Below are 15490 nucleotides of genomic sequence, written 5' to 3'. Positions count from 1 at the left end.
GAACCCAGATATCCTTCCCTTAACTATTGTGATTGTAATCCCTCCTTCAACTTATATAGACAACAAGATGGGGAGATAATGATTATTTTGCAAGATAAATTCAAATTTTGGTTCAAAATTTCATATATTTTTTCAAAAATCCTAGAAAAAATCTAGTTAATTAGTTAATACTACATGTTTTAACTAGTAATTTGGGAAATTCTGAGCTTATTTTGACAACAAGGTTAGGACATCATGTTTTTTTTTCAAAAGAGAGCTTAGTTTTCTCGCCATTGACTTTAGCCTACCCTTCATTTTCTTCCTAGATTCGCCACTGCGTGCTAGCAATGTGGTTATACTGTGTTGAGGGGGAAACTACTGCTAAAAATCTTGAAATGAATTCAGTGAGTTCTTTCGTACTACCTGGAGGTGTACTGCTCGTGCTATTAGTCCTTCTCAGTACATTATGACGGTGTTAGGTCGTTTGTTTACCGTATAACTATTTGCGTTGTCATGTTTTGTCCCGTAATGGGTGTCTCGACGTCGAGCACCCATAGCGGGTTTCCTGGCAATGCACCAGCTCGCCTCCCATCTCCTTCCCTCCTCCGATCTTGCTTGTAATACCAGTGAACTTTGTATTTCCGTTAAGCCGGTAATGGAAAGGGGAATGCCCGGTTGAAAAAACAAACAAAGAGACTAAACAACAAATTAGACGCTCAATTCTCTTTTCCCAAGACATGGATGAGCGGATCGACAGCATCTGCATTCGTGATATATTGTTATGGAATCGTTTCTCAAATCATCGATTAATTTGCGTACCTGATTCTCGATGGCAGAAAGATCACCCCGGGCATCCATGGACGAGGAAGATATTATTCTTAGGAATCCCTGTTAGATGTTTGCAGCCGAAGAAATTGCCCTCTCATGCAGAAGCAACCAATCTTGTCAGACAGGATTACATTTTCCCTTTGAGGTGCAGGGAGAAAGACATGGTTGCATCCTATGGTCTGTCTCGCTGAACCAGATGAAATAGGCCAGTGACACAAGAAACATGCCGCTTCCTTTTCTCTTAGAGAAAACAGTCTGTGCAATCACAGAGACAGAACTGAGGTAGACTACTGAACTACTAGCACTGCATAACGCAAATTTGTGCTAACTGCCAAGTGTCAACGCATCACAAAAGCCACCTGGCAGAGTTGAGCCAGGCTCAATCCTGGAGCCATCATCAGAGAGCGCCAATACAACGCCTTTTTTCGAAAAGGGGCGCTTTATTACTTAAAAGATTTAAGCATTACACCCGGCCTCTGCATAGCTAAGATGCACACAGCCAAAAAATATCCTCTCATTTAAAAAAAAAGGCGAAATACAAGGAAAACATGCAGTATCCGTATAACGCCTAAAGCGGAGGGAGGCCAATCCTAAGATCATGCTGCCACCCATGTTGGGTAAAAGTATCCCTCGCCGTAGCCTCCAATCGTGTACACACCTCCATAAACAGGTCTCGATTCTCCACACATTGTAGAGAGGACCATAAACGAAGAGTCCCGGTACATCTGTAGATAACCTGCATAAGAGAAGTACTTTTATCGTTAAAAACCTTATCATTTCTACAGAGTCAAAGCGACCAAATAACGGCAAGCGCTCCCACTCTGAGAAGGGTTCTAAACCTGTGATCAATCCCATGTAGCCAGTTGCCAAACACATTAGCAACACTACAAGGAGGATACAAGCCAGAAGCTATTTGGATGACTGACCATATAGAACGAGCCGATTTGCATTGAAAGAATAAATGTTTTATTGTCTCATCATGGTGACAAAAGACACATTGCGGACTTCCATGCCAATTCCTCTTAATAAGGTTATCTTTAGTAAGAATGACTCCACGACGAAGATACCATGCGAAGATTTTATTCTTAAGCGGTATTTTCATCTTCCAGATCTTCTTGTTATTATCAACTGGCACATCAGACTGGATTAACGCTCTATACATAGACTCTACTGAGAACTGTCCATTCCCATGTAGGTTCCATCGGAATACATCAGACCCATGTGACAATTGCACCGTGGACAACCGCTGGAGCAGGATGTTCCACGATTGTAGTCTGGGTCCAAATAAATCCCTTCTGAATGTCATATTTGGCGGAAATGATTCCATTACCGTGGCGATAGTATCATCATTACCGTGACAATTGCCAATACAACGCCTGCTAGCCTACAATCGCATCATCAGGCACATCAGAGAAATCTCTCGGTAGAAGAATGCAAAGCAGTAAACCAGTGCGAGTCAGCTAACAGCACGTGCAAAGCAAAATCCGGGTCAAAAAGATACCAATGAAGAAGCTGCACAAAAGATATGTAAAAAAACCCGAAAAACACGCCATCTCAACAACAATGGCGACAACAGACACCCACGCCCAACAAGTAGCATGAGATGATGAGCACAATCTCAATCTGACTATAAATGCGCAGCACCGGTCAACCACCTGGAAACGCTTAATGAGTTCCCATGTCTCAGGCTGCGGAAGTAGCTGATAAGAGCCTGTGCCTGCAACAAATACATATTCATACCAAATTGATTTTGCAGGTGGTTTTCTTCAAGATGTAAATTTTGTTGTAGAAAGGGGCAGACCTTTTCTCTTGCTCGCGGTGTTCCTGACTGTGACAGTGTGGCTAAAGGGGGCACGGCGCCCTCTTTAAGAACTACGCTGCAATATCGGTTGCTGTTTGTGCATAGCTGAAGCAATGCCGCGGCAGCATTTTCCTTCCCTCTCGGTGAACCCAGTTCGACAACTTCAACAAGAGCTCGAATACCTCGCGTCTCCCAAATCGCAGTTCTCCCTTCTGGTATCATAGCAAGATTTGCCAAGACAGCTACAGCTTTGTCGGTCATTCCAAGAGCAGGATCCATAAGCTTAACTAGTTGCTTCACTGCATCAGCTTGCACAATGCGACCCTTGTTCTCATGAAGTATGGATAAATAAAACAATGCAATAGTTGCATCTTTCTTTCCTTGCGGGGTCCCACTTACCAGCAAGTCCACGAGAGGCTTGACGGCACCAGATCGTCCAACCCTCACTTTGTTTTCTTTAATAACCAAGAGACTGGACAAAGTAGCTGCTGAATTCTCTTTAGCTTCAGGGTTCCCTGTTTCCAGGACATGGATGAGAGGATCAACAGCATCTGCATTCACAATGGCAATCCTATTGTTATCACTGATGGACAGATTGAGGAGCGCTGTCACTGCATTTTCTTGGATCTTGGCATCTGGTGAATGAAGAAGACCAACCAGCAAGTTTATAGCCCCACAATTTGCAAGGACAATCCTGCTCTCCATGTTGTGCTTGGCTAGAAGGCGAATCTCTGATGTCGCTGATCTCTGACCTTCTATGAAATCGCTTCTCAAATCATCGATTAGCTTGTGCACCTGATTCTCGATGGCAGAAAGATCACCCTGGGCATCCATGGATGAGGAAGATGTTATTCTGGGGAATCCCCTGTCAGATGTTTGCCGACGAACAAATTGCCCTCTCATGCGAACATCACTTAGCTTGCACACCTGATTCTCGATGGCAGAAAGATCATCCTGGGCATCCATGGATGAGGAAGATATCATTCTGGGGAATCCCTTGTCAGATGTTTGCCGACGAACTAATTGCCCCTTCATGCAAACATCACTTAATCTTGGCAGGATAAGGCTCAATGTGCTTATCCTATCACACTTTGCATGCAGGGTGTTGTCCATGCAGACATTGAAGCAGTGACGAATGTCAAGGGACTCAAGGTGGGGGCAATTATCCAGGATGGCTGTCAGTCCTTTATTGGACAGGCGATTGGCAAATAACTGCAAAGAGCGTAACTCATGCATAGTTGCAATCCCCATGGCTTCGTCATCCCTGTCATTGTCGCTAGCTTCAAAATCATAGAACACGTCCTTATTCAGTCTGAAGCGCTTCAGTTGTGGGCATGCTTTGCCAACAACCCCCAACACACCACTCTCACCCACATCTAAACACAATGAAAGCTCGAGCTCCTCGAGCAAAGGGAATTTCACTATCATCTCCTTAAGTACTTCATCAAAATTATAGCGAGAAATGAGGCGAAGACTCTTAAGAGAAGGCCCTGCAAATGTAGCACTTGGATCTCAATAACCAATAAAAATATGCCACACATATTTTCGACAAAGAAAGATGCCACACATATAGAAAGACATAAGCACCCTGTATAAAACAGTAAGCTAAATTTATGTTTCGACAGACTTACAGAGTACGAATAGAACATTTCATAAATTCAGATAACTGCATAGCATCAAAGGACACAGGTACATACTTAAAGAGGTCTAGTGACAATTCAATTAATGATTAATTGTTAGATTTGACAGAAATTTCAGGGATGCTAAGTTTTTTATGCCTGATCGCAGGTTGCAAAATTAGAATAAATTCTGCACTCCAGCATATGAAATCAGTTGAGTTTGTTCTGTTCAACAAGCAACATAACTCCGAAGTCTCAAACCAACGCTAATGGGACTCTTTCACTGGAAAATACTCAGAAGCGCTAAAAAGCTAACTCACAACCGTGTTGTGTTTCAAACCAAACCAAAGAATACTTCCCCCTGTATTAACAAACCAATATATGAAGAACTCGGCTGAGTTAATTCTTAATTGGCAAGCCAATGCATAGGTTGACGACGGGACATCAATTTTTGGTTGGACGAAAATCAGCATTCTTTTTGAATGGGGTGGGCACAAATGGATAAGGTTAACTGTGTGAAGATAGATCTGAGGGTGGCTAAATGTTGTGATAACAGAAATTCAGCAGAGTAAAACTTGAAATGTCAGAATCATCCAATTATTGCAAACATTCTATGATTTACCCATACGTCCACAAGTGCTTCTATTTGTAAGTCGCTCATCCATTCTCCCTTACCAATTAAGTATCGCCAAATTTTAAGAAGGTGCAGACAACATGAAGGCAGTATGGTGTACGGAGTAATGCACAGTGACAGGTTTTCTCTAGCGCTTTGCCTTTATCAAACTAAGAATAGTCACTCCTCTTACTGAAATACTATATATAAATTCAAGAAAACAACTAATGTTATAATAAGTCTCAAAACAAGAAGGTGGTGTGGGAGGCGGTTAAAAAATCTCACTGGTCAGCGAGGTAGAGGAGAAAGTCGTGGTCGTCGGTGTACTCGCCCCAGAAACGCCTCGCATCTCCCCGCGCTGCGGCGGACGGCGGCCTGCGCCATCCCGTGGAGGTTGAGCTCGGGGGAGAGGTCGGCGTGGCCCAGCATGTTGATGCGGCGCCAGAGCTCGGGCTCGTCGCGGGCGGCGCCGCGCCAGGAGCGGCACACCTGGCCGGCCCCCATCAGGATGTTGACGTGGTCAAGCTTCTGGAGGATGGTTGAGATCGCGTCCGGCGGCAGCTCCGCCCAGTTCCTCATCTCCTCCTCTGCCGACACAAACGAGGAGGAGGAAGAGGGCATCGCGCGCGCTAGGTGGGCTGCGACCCTTCATGCAGCGCGGGGAAGAAGCTGAGGGCGTTTGACCAGTACAGCTCCTGCGCTGCCTTGCGGGCCTTGCGGTCAAGGAGGAGCACGCGCTCGAGGTAGTAGTCGTCGTCGCAAGTCTCCGGCGAAGTCGCCGTGTACGAGCCGAGCGGGAGATAAGACCATCTACAATCAGACCCCTCAAATTAACCGGGCAGACGTAGAACCGCTGACCGGACAGAAGAATAAAGAAGGAAAAGATTGACCCATCCGGACCCTCAAAACTTCCTTAAATGTTCGAATTGTCCAGCACCCTTCATATTGCCCTCATAAATTAAATGGGTACGAGGAGTGCCCGAGCATGTCCGGTCAGTGATCCTACGTCCACCACATATGAGCATTTTTTTGTTTCTTTATTATTTTATCTCTCTCCTTCTCCATCAATCACTTGCATGTTACCGGACGTATAGAAAAAAAATAAGGGACATGACTATGTGAACGGGCAAATAGGAAGTAAAAACGAACACACTCGAACATTGACCAGGTGCGTTCCGTTTGAGGGGCCAAATTTGCCCAATCCTGATGCCCTAACTCTCATAGTGTGGTCCTCCAGACACAAGTGTCAGCTAAGCCACGTCAGCATCATCATTCTCCCCAAACAGTGTTTTAAAAAATCCTCTCCCAACAGTTTTTTTTACCAAAATGCATCACTTAAACCAGCTTTTATGTACTGAACTGTTAAAAGACTAAAGTGTACATTTTAATCAAGTTTTTTGTTCAACTATCCGGATCAATATATTGGTACAAAAGAAATATCCAGATATAGTACACTTATCTCCATGAGAAAAGAGATAGGCGAATTCAAACCACTGACATAACATAGGCCCCGGGTAAACCACTGCCTCTCAGGCATCCGCGACAGGTTATACCATACATGCCAACGATAGACAATAAATCAGCATCCCACACATACACACAACTTACAATTGTCATTGTATTGTACTCTCTAAAGAGCGGCTCTTCTTAAAATTTTAAAATAAAAGGTACTAGTTGGAATCTCATTATAAAAATTCTTGTGTTTCCCGGAAATCCAGCTACATGAGAACTATCAACGGGAAGCTCTTCCATTTTTTCGCCGACTCTTTGATTTTAAATTTAAGAATGCTGGTTTAATGATATGATTTGAACCTGCAGTCTTCAGGTCATGAGCCTGAGTAATCAACCACATAAAAGACAATGTGAAAACTTAGAAATACATTTAAGCCAGCACAAAAGTCCTTTTTAACTGAATCCACCGTTGATCGCCTGTTGTCATCGCATCGACGGATGGAATGTGACAAACATAGGGGCAGCGAGTTGACGTTCGCTACAACTGGTTTATTGATTTGACTTGTTTAGCGGTCACAACGTTCATTGCAGTTGGTTTTTTATGCGACAGAAAACTGGATCCAATTCAAACAACGGAAAAAAGGGGGCTAGGCCCAGTTAGCTGCTTTTAACAACAAATTGCCATTCACAAAAACTGGTAACTTTTTATAATAATAAAATGCAAAAAAATAGCAAGTGCAAAAATGCACAAAATAGTCATTTAAAATCATAAAAAATGCATAAATTTTGGAGGGGTACCAAAATTGGAATCCGAAACAATCTTAACGAAAAAAACACGGCAAATCTTTGTGTTGTGGTATGGCAATTCCACACATGGCAACTGTCAATGTTGTAGCATGGCAGTTCTCTATGCGGACAACATTGCCATGTTATAATATCATGGCAGATTTTGTTTCACTTACTCAACAAATCATGTCAACTATACCTTTCTGCCTTTTTTGACCTACATCCAACAAGAAAATGGCATGGGGAATTTTCTATAAAGGTGAAATTTCTAAAGACGCAATGATCCTCCAGAGATAACATTGCAAAAACTTTAGAAAATTGTTCTCTGAAATCATAGCAAATTTAGAAAAATATTTCAGTAGAGTAATGGCAACTATCTATATGTACATGAAAAATTGTGTCATTCATGGGAAAATTAAGAAATTTGTTCTCTGACTCATGGAAAATTTATACAATCGCATGGCAATTTTTTTTTAAAAATGTGTCCTAAATCATGGAAAATTTAGATAAATGTTGTATTGGCCAAACGAAATTTTTAGGGATTTTTTTCCTCTAAAAGCCTGGCAAATTTTGGAAAATGTATTAACCGGTCACATAAAATATCTCAAAAAAGTCATATTTGTAAATCAAAAGCAAGGTAAAAGAAATGTAAGAATGTACATGGAAATTTTAGAATATTTTAATTCCCAAAGATGTGGCAAATTAAGAAATTTTCTAACTATAACATGGCAAGTTTAAGATTTTTGTTGAATAAAACATGGCAAGTGTTTGAAAATTATGTAATGGTCACATGGAAAATTAATTGTATCATGGGCGATTATATTACTTGTTCGAATTTCTGAAAAATCATGGAAAATTGAAAACAAATGTGCACATCATGGCAACTTTGCAAGATAGTTGTTTTGTGAGAAAAGAAATCTCTTCTTTAAAAAATGCACTTGTCACATGGCAAAAAATAAATTGTTTTCGTACATGATGGAAAATTAAAAAATTTGTAACAGTGACATGGCAAAAAAAAATGGAAAATATGTAACGGACACATGGCAAATTTAATTGTATATCATGGGCAACTATATTGTTTATACTCTGAAAAATCATGGGAACGTGACAAATTTTGGAAATTTGTTCTACACATCATGACAACATTGGAAAAAAAATTGTTTTATAACACATGGCAACTTTAGAAAAAAATTGTTTTGCACTGATATGGCAGATTTAGAATCTTTGTGTGTGTGTGTGTGTGTGTTTCGTACATGATGGAAAATTCATAAAATGTTGTGGTGTTTCACATGGCAAATCGAGCATTTTTTTCTGTTTCCGAACATGATGGAAAATCATAAACTGTGTGTAATGTTCACATGGCAAATTTAGAGTTTCTTGTTTCCGAACATGATGGAAAGATATAAACTGTGTGTGTGATGTACACATGACAAATTCATGAAAAAACGCTATCTACATCATGACAAATGACTGACCAACTCATCCCCATCCATGATGGCAAATGAACCTAATAGTAACCATAGCTTAATAATTAAGTTACCACAAACCATTTGAGCAAACTGCCATGTTTATGAATCGATGGAGCTAGACATCTATATTTTATTTTTTTGAAAAGGAGGTTAGACCCCAAGCTAGGGTTTATGGCGGACAAATTAGATGTTAATGCCTTTGTAGTTGGCTTTTCGTTCTGCTTTAGCCTGTACTCTACTCAAGCATCTGTTCGTGTTGTGAAATTTAACTCCTTTTTGCTGTTGAAGATGTTTTGTACAGAGTATAAACTTGGCTATTTTGTTACACCATTTAGTGAGTGTTTTGGTAATGCTAATGGTATGTGCAGCTAAGTTTTAGTGAATTGAATGGTTTGTGTTAATGTTGTGCTAATCTTGTATTTCATTTATGGTTAGTTTATATTTAGTTCACTGAATATGTTCAGTTATCTGTAGTTCAGTGAATATGTTCAGTTACTGTAGTTAACTGGATATTTTCAGTTACTGTAGTTGTCAGAATTTTGTCAAGTACTGTAGTTAACTGAATCTTTTTCAGCTTACTGTAGGTAACTGAAAGGTTCAGTTAACTGAACCTTAAGCTGTTGTTCAAGTATGTTAAATCTGATGCAATTGACTAATTTATTCAGTTAACTGAATATTTGTTTCTCAACTGATGCATGTTTGTTTTGAATACAGTGTGTGATGCAGCAAATGGAGAAAGGGTGGACAGTCCATTTTTTACACTGGAACTTGAGCATGGTGGAATTTTCTGTGGCCCAATCAGAAACCTGGAGTACTGGAACCCTTCTGTTGAGGTGCTAGACTTTGTTGACTCTGGCACTTTCTCTTATGCATTCCTTGAACAACACTTGGTTTGGTTGGGATATCCTGTGAGTGAGCACATCATTTACTTCAGCAAACCAAATAAACCAATCTCAGATGGTTTGATCGGAATTAGCAGTGATGACTACATTCAGTTAGCTAGAATTCAGTTAGACTCATAATCCATTTAACTATAAATTCAGGAAACTGGACATGCAAACAGAGAGAGACAAATTGAGTTAACTACATTTGCATGTAACTGAATCTTCAGTGAACTGGTCATTCAGTTTACTGAATATTTAGTAACACTGTCAAAAATTCAGTTATCTAATAACACCTTGCAAATTCAGTCATACAAATTCAGTTAACTAAAAGCAAATTCAGTCTAATAACACCTTGCAACAACATAACTTGGGCAGTCATACAAATTCAGTTAACTAAAAGCAGTCATACAAATTCAGTGCCTTAGATGATACTGGCATACAAATCAACCAAGTTCAATAAAGAAGTACAACTAATTAATAGCTCCAACTTAAGGCAGCATTGCACCAACAATGAATTACTCAAGTTCATCTAAGATCTCCTTCACCCTCCTTATCTTGCTCTTGGTCTCCTCCTTGTGCCTGAATAGATCACCAATCATGTACTCTAGTTTCTTCTTCTCCTTCTTAAGCTCATCCCTCTGTGACACCACTTTGTCCAACTCTTCCTTCATGCTGTCCATCTGTTGCTTCATCTCATCCCTCTCTTTCTCTGCCTTAGCCCTCACAACCTGATGAATTCTAGTGGTAGATTTATCAGACATCTTCTTCTTCTCAAGCTCTTCCTTTAGGTCAGAAAGAGCAAGTCTTGCATTGCCCAGTTCAGTAATTGTCTGCTCCTTGTCACCCACCATCTTAGCAAAATCTAGTTTAAAAAACCTTAGATCATTTTCCATCTTTTCCTTCTCTTTCACAACCCTAAAATTTTCTTCAGCAAGAACTACACTTTCCCTGAGCCTTAGCTTGTTCTCATCATCATACATGCCCCAAACCCTGGCTAAACTCATCTTCAGAGTGGCAGGCCATTCAGGGTCAATCCACTCCACAAACTTGCATTTAGGTATTTCCTAACAGATAAGATAGAATTCAGTTAGTTCATTTGAATTCAGTTAAGTTCAGTTAACTGAATTTAAATCCAGATAAGTTCAGCTATTTCATTCTAATTCAGTTAAGTTCCGTTATTTCATTTAAATTCAGTTCAGTTAGTTCATTTGAATTCAGTTAAGTTCACTAACAAGATGTTGTTAACTCAAAGATTTAATTAAGTTCACAAACTAGATGCTCTTAACTGAAAATGCACTCCTCCACATTTACATGGCACACTCTTATACAGATCAAAGTAAGATGACACATTGCAAGTTTGGTAGATCTACTAACCTTTTGTGCACAAGCAAGATACCTCCTTCCACTATCAACTGATTCAAAGCACACAAACTTCTCACACACACACTGGTGTTCACATCTAGCTGCAAGATCTGGAGCAAGGCCTGTCCACTCAGAGCAGAAAATGGTGGCAGGAGCAGGAGCCTACAACATTGTTTACAACATATTCTAGTCAGCAAAGAGGCAGGCATCATCTATGATGAAATTTTGCTACTCAAGAACATACACCCTTCCCCATTTTTGCTCAATCCCTAACTGCCACACACATAGTCAAGAACTAACCTCACTTGTCACGGAGTAGCCGTCGGACGACGAGCTCGATCCTTCACTCCAAGATACCATGGGGGCAACCTGGACGGCGGCGGTGAGCTGGACGGCGGCGGCGAGCTTGCTGGCGGCGTGGAGAAGCTGATGCTGGAGCTGAGGGGGCAAGGGGGCAGATGGGGAACGAGTGGAGCTGGATCTGGACCGGACGTGAACTCGATTCCTCCGACAGATTTAATTCAGGTGTGCTATACTGCGGGTTGATTCAGGGAAACGGCAGGGGGTTTTGTGCAAAACTGCGCGCGCTGACCGGTCCAGCCAATTGGCGAGCTCTGATTGGCCTGGGACTAAATCATCACATGAGATGCAAGTTGGGGTATGATTTGGTCAAGTTTTGCAACTTTGGGACTGAATCATCACATTGGGTGCAAGTTAGGGTACCTATGGTGCTATTACCTCCAGAAAACGCATAGTAGATGTATTGCATCATTGTCGATGACCTGAACGACCCGTCTGCTGAAGACAAACCAACCTCAACAGCCAGAAAGCAGCCAGTCGAGCCAATGAGGCAACCTGATTGGCCAACATAGCTAGCCAAGCGGGTAGAAAGGCTTGTTCCTAGCTGCAACAGGGGCGCCGAGACTCGGCTGGCAGTGGTGCCATGATTGAATCGCTCTTATGTAGAAAATGGACTAGGATTTTTTTTCCTCGTCTCCTGCCTGGTATCGACATGTCTTTTGTGGATGAGCTCAAAAAAATTGGGAGAACAATTTAATTTCTTCCAGCATCTGTGATGCACACAACCTTTTTATGAGTAAGTCTTTTATCTTGAAGTGGAATTCCACCACATCCCAAGCATGGTTTTCAAAGGATTTTTTTTATGCGTATGAAGATTTTGGCCCAAAAGAAGATACGGAGCCGCCAAAAAAATCGTGCTACATCCCAATCGAGCGGCCCATGACTCGTCATAAGAAGGATGAAAAGAAAGAGGAAATTGTAGACAAAAAAAGCAGCGACAAACGTCCGACCTGCCGGATTGGGAGAACAATTTAATTTCTTCCAGCATCTGTGATGCACACAACCTTTTTATGAGTAAGTCTTTTATCTTGAAGTGGAATTCCACCACATCCCAAGCATGGTTTTCAAAGGATTTTTTTTATGCGTATGAAGATTTTGGCCCAAAAGAAGATACGGAGCCGCCAAAAAAATCGTGCTACATCCCAATCGAGCGGCCCATGACTCGTCATAAGAAGGATGAAAAGAAAGAGGAAATTGTAGACAAAAAAAGCAGCGACAAACGTCCGACCTGCCGGATTCGAACCGGCGACCTAAGGATTCATCTGCGACACTACAGTCCTCCGCTCTACCAACTGAGCTAAGGTCGGTTTGTGATGGATTTAAATGACTAAGTTTTATATCCAAAACAATTGTGACAAGGATTCGATCCATACATCAGACGCACGATTTGTTGATCAACAGTACTTGAGGAAAACAAAGAGTAAATATGATTTGTGGTGTTACTTGGAGCTATATTGGGGACCCGGGGACATTGAGAGAAGGAAATACATTAATTAGGAACCTAATCTACATTTTGCGGGCCTACAGGAAGCCATAAAACATGAGTACATGACTACCCCACCCGTAAAGTCATTTTTACCAGAGCCGGGAGCTACCGGTGGCCTTGCCACCAATAATGTACAGACATATGTAAAGTTGTGGGATCATATGCATGTATATATGAAAGTATTTGATGGATAGCACCTCTTGTATTTCTGATTTTAGTCAAATCAATGTTAGGATAGTGTAGTACCATTTTACAGAGGTGGTACACATGCATGCATGCAGCATCTCTCTCCAACATATCCATGCATTTTCCCTTTGTTTAAAATTTTAGATGCCCAATATCTTCAATGGTAGTGATCTTTTTTTTTGCGAATAAAAGACCTTTCATTAATCAATCAGGAGGATCACAGTCCATAGTACATAAGGAAAGAATCTCCCCTGGAGCATGGCGAAGCCATATGGCTGTCCTAGGCTGCCGCCCCATTTGAGCCAGACTATGACTAACATGGTTTTTATCTCTTCTAACATGGGATACAATATGTGGCCGTCCCAAACGCAGCAGGCGTTTGGTCTCCTCGACGATCGCTGCAGCCGGTGATCTGTTCACTTCGGTCTCCATTAACATGCTTGCAGCTATAGTACAGTCCGTCTCCAAGATGAATGGATCAGTGCTCCATTCGAGTGCTAGGGACACTCCCTCCAAACAGGCCGAAAGCTCAGCTTCCACCGCACTCGAGCACTTCGGCAGGAATCGACAAGATGCAAAAATCACCTCCCCATGGTGATTGCGCAAGATCATACCAGCAGCTCCAGAACCTTCAGCTTCAACAAATGCACCGTCGACATTTAATTTACACCAACCATCAGAAGGTTTCGCCCATCTCTCCGGAGGCCGGGGGTTCTCAGCAGGAGAAGCACGGCCTAAATTCTGCTTGAGCATATGATTATAACTGACGACCATCTTCCCTTTCGAGACATCTGCGTTTGGATGTTGTTGGATGCACAACAAAGAATCAATATAGCTCGACAGGAAGCGTCGAGAAGCTTCAGTTGGAGGCGCCGGCTTGTGGTGAGTTATCTCGTTGTGGACATGCCATGTACGCCAAATTGTCATGAGCACAGGTAGGCGTTCGTCCTTGCTGCAGCGTTCCAGGAGATGCAAAAGCCATTCCGGTCCCGTGTTACACATAGTATCCAGGCTAGGCATTCTCCAAGTCTCCTCCATGGCGTGCCATAGGTCACGGGCCCTCGGACATCTGCAGAAAACGTGGTATGTGTCCTCACGTTCCACCCCACATAAAGGACATATATCAGTTTCAACTATATTTCTCTTCGCCAAATCTGCCATGGTAGCTAGAGCATTTTTCACAACCCTCCAGGACAGTACTCGTACCTTTGGGGGAGCAGGGCACCCCCATACCGTGTCCCAGACGGCTCTGGTGCCATCCGGTGCCCTGCTCGTGGCGCATGTAGAAGTGCGATTTTTTTCATCAAGGGCGAGCTTGTACGCACTGCGCACGCTGAAATTTCCGCGGGAATCCGGTGCCCATGCGATTATATCCTCTAGCTGCCGTGGGGACGGCTTGATCTTCAATGTCTCTTCAGCATCTAGCGACATGAAGTAAGTACGGATCAGCCCCTCGTCCCAGCGCCCCTGGTCATCCAGGAGCTCCGAAACTCGTCGGAGTCGGCAAGTTGCACAGTTGGTGATGACCCGGTAAGATGGTGGCCGTGGCAGCCATGGATCGCGCCAGATCCTGACGCTCTCACCATTGCCTATCCGCCAGACCAAGCCCTTCTTGAGAAGGTCTAGTCCATGATGGATAGCATGCCACGTTGATGACGCATTACCTGCAAAAACAGTATCCACTAGGGAACCATTAGGGTAATATTTAGCTTTTAAAACTCTCGCGCATAGCGAGTCTGGCTTTATCAGGAGGCGCCAAGCTTGTCTTGCGAGCAGGGCTTGGTTGAAGAGACGGAAATCACGGAATCCCAACCCTCCTCTACATTTAGGTTCTGTCATCTTGTCCCAAGCAATCCAATGAGCCTTCCTTTTTCCTTGCCTTTTTCCCCACCAGAAATTTCTTACAAGGTTTGTGAGGTCATCACATACTGAGAATGGCAGTTTAAAAACACCCATTATGTATGTAGGTAAGGCCTGACCAACAGATTTTATCATCGTCTCCTTTCCTGCCTGAGAGAGTGAATCCCCCCAAAGCAAAATTCTCTTCATTAATCTTTCATGTTGGTTCTGGAATCTGCCCTTATGCATGCGTCCATCCGGGGTTGGGAGCCCCAAATATTTTTCTTCAAAGTCCTCACCTTGGATTTGTAACACCTGACGTACATCTTGCTTGTCCTCCTCTACACAACAAGTACCAAACTTAATGGAGCATTTTTTAGGATTCACAAGCTGGCCGGTTGCACTAGCATATTTTTGAGAACTCAATGGTAGTGATCTATCACTGAATTTTTTTATATATTCAAATTCCTGAACACATGATCTATAGAACAAGACCAATCTTGAATATATTTAAACTAGTTTAATTTTGGCTATTTCAGTCATATCAAATTTTCAATTTCACTCATTTCAAATTTACTTATTCGAAATAATTGTAATCAGTATTGAAATGATTGAAACCGTTTTCCGAAGAAAAACAATCATGCATATGAAACATATTTCAACGTGAACTTGTTATTTCAGAGATGCGACACTAGTGAAATATATTTTTTGAAATAAGTGAAATCAGGTTTCTGAAATAAGTGAAATGCGTTTTTCTATTTAGTGAAACCAATGTTTTGAATAAGTGAAATTGTATTTTTTATAAATGAGCGAAATCTGTTTTATG

General features: G+C 42.0%; 1 non-coding gene and 1 pseudogene across 1 annotated transcript; both read right to left on the bottom strand.

The window, feature by feature from the left end:
* Window positions 1–2354: 2354 nt before the first annotated feature.
* On the bottom strand, window positions 2355–13599 carry LOC123076435 (uncharacterized; annotated as a pseudogene).
* On the bottom strand, window positions 12376–12460 carry TRNAY-GUA (transfer RNA tyrosine (anticodon GUA)). The gene is given in 2 exon segments: window positions 12376–12411; window positions 12424–12460. It is a non-coding gene; the product is annotated as a tRNA-Tyr (tRNA).
* Window positions 13600–15490: the final 1891 nt, after the last annotated feature.

Source organism: Triticum aestivum, chromosome 3D, assembly GCF_018294505.1.
Source record: "Triticum aestivum cultivar Chinese Spring chromosome 3D, IWGSC CS RefSeq v2.1, whole genome shotgun sequence".
In the NCBI taxonomy this organism is placed as follows: Eukaryota; Viridiplantae; Streptophyta; class Magnoliopsida; order Poales; family Poaceae; genus Triticum; species Triticum aestivum.
Note: the sequence above shows the minus strand (reverse complement) of the source record. Positions and strands in the feature narration are given on the sequence as shown.